General features: G+C 40.6%; 1 protein-coding gene across 1 annotated transcript in view; it reads left to right on the top strand.

The window, feature by feature from the left end:
- Positions 1-1203, top strand: part of RNASEH2B (ribonuclease H2 subunit B) — a 48382-nt gene that overhangs the window by 20528 nt on the left and 26651 nt on the right. The window lies entirely within an intron of this gene.

Here is a 1203-nt window from a genome sequence, read left to right on the forward strand (position 1 = left end):
ATTCGGAAGTTTCCTTGTTGCTTGGTTGATGGTTTCCTTCACCGTGCAAATTTTTTAATTTTGGTGCAGTCCCAATTGTTTATTTTTGCTTCTGTTCCCCTTGGCTGAGAAGATATATTTATATGCAATGGAATATTTTTTAACTTTATTTGGGGAGAGAGAGTACAAGCAAGGGAGGGACAGAGAGAGAGAGAGAGAGAGCGAGAGAATCCCAATCAGGCTCCATGCTGTCAGTGCAGAGTCTGCTGTGGGACTTGAGCTCATGAACCATGAGATCATGGCCTGAGCCAAAATCAAGAGTCAGATGCTCAACCAGCTGAGCCACCCAGATGCCCCTATATACAATGGAATATTAAACAGCCATAAAAAAGAATGGGATATGGCCATTTGCAACATAGATGGATCAAGAGGGTATAATGTTAAATGAAACAAGTCAGAGAAAAACAAATATCATATGATTTCACTCATAAGTGGAATTTAAGAAACAGAACCAACTGACCAATAAAAGAGACCCAAAAAACAATTAAATACAGAATAAAATCTGGTGGTTGCCCAAGGGCAGATGGGCTGGGGAGATGGGTGAAATAGATAAAGGGACTAAGAGGTACAGTTGTAAAATAAAGAAATCACAGAGATGAAAAGTACAGCATGGGAAATATAATCAATAAGATTGTAATAACGTTGTTTGGTGACAGATGATGAGCACTGAGCAATGTATAGAGTTGTTGAACTATGTTGTATGCCTGAAACTGATAACATTGTATGTAAGTTATACTTCAATAAGCAACAATAAAAAGTTTTCTAAAGAGAAAAGGAGGGGCACCTGGGTGGCTCAGTTGGTTAAGCCTCCGACTTTGGCTCAGGTCAGATCTCATGTTCATGGGTTCAAGCCCCGCGTCAGGCTCTGTGCTGACAGCTAGCTCAGAGCCTGGAGCCTGCTTCCGGTTCTGTGTCTCCTTCTCTCTCTGCCCCTCCCCTGCTCATGCTCTGTCTCTCTCTGTATCAAAAATAAATAAAGAGAAAAGGAATATTAAAGATCAGTTTCGTTGTCGTGGCTCTCCATTCCACATAGGGATTTTGAAGCTTTTTGGAGCAGAATCTCATAGACTGCAATCTGCCTTTTGAAAGAGTCATGTAGAATCTTGGGCCTGTATAGGAAAGGCTTCTGAATTTGGGGTTTCACATATATTTTTCTTTTTTTTA

Source organism: Suricata suricatta, chromosome 4 (genome assembly GCF_006229205.1).
Source record: "Suricata suricatta isolate VVHF042 chromosome 4, meerkat_22Aug2017_6uvM2_HiC, whole genome shotgun sequence".
Lineage (NCBI taxonomy): Eukaryota > Metazoa > Chordata > Mammalia > Carnivora > Herpestidae > Suricata > Suricata suricatta.